Below are 536 nucleotides of genomic sequence, written 5' to 3' on the forward strand. Positions count from 1 at the left end.
ACTGAAATAGGATCCCTGCTTTCCCCTGTCTTGCAACACAGGGACACCACCTTGCAGTCAGATACTATTTTACCTGTAGCCTTCTACAGATTCTCCAAGAAGGCAAGAGATTCCTACGTCAATGATAACTGCTTCACCAGGGGAATAAAGTACATAGGTGTTGCCTGTATCTCTCCTCTTTTCCACCATATTTCAGACTATTTTCCAAGAAACATAAAAGCAGGACAAAACAAGAAATGAACAAAATACTCTGGCTTGTTAAAGCTCTGTGTGTATTTTGTATCTCCAAAGTCCTCCAGTGTAGGATGATGTAGCAATCTGGAGCTTAAACAAAAATGAATAATTCAAAAGGAATCACACCATGTTTCTAAGCAGTATACTGATTTCTGCAGTGGAAATCAAACACAAATACCTTGATACTGAATCCCAGCATAGTTATACCCGTAAACTTCATCTTCCTTGGTTTCTCTGTAACATGGGAAAAGAGGATCTTTCTCCTTCGTCTGCTCAGTGATTTATTAATTATTCTGGTGTTA

This window comes from Chaetura pelagica, unplaced genomic scaffold, assembly GCF_000747805.2.
Source record: "Chaetura pelagica isolate M959 unplaced genomic scaffold, ChaPel_1.0 scaffold76, whole genome shotgun sequence".
Lineage (NCBI taxonomy): Eukaryota > Metazoa > Chordata > Aves > Apodiformes > Apodidae > Chaetura > Chaetura pelagica.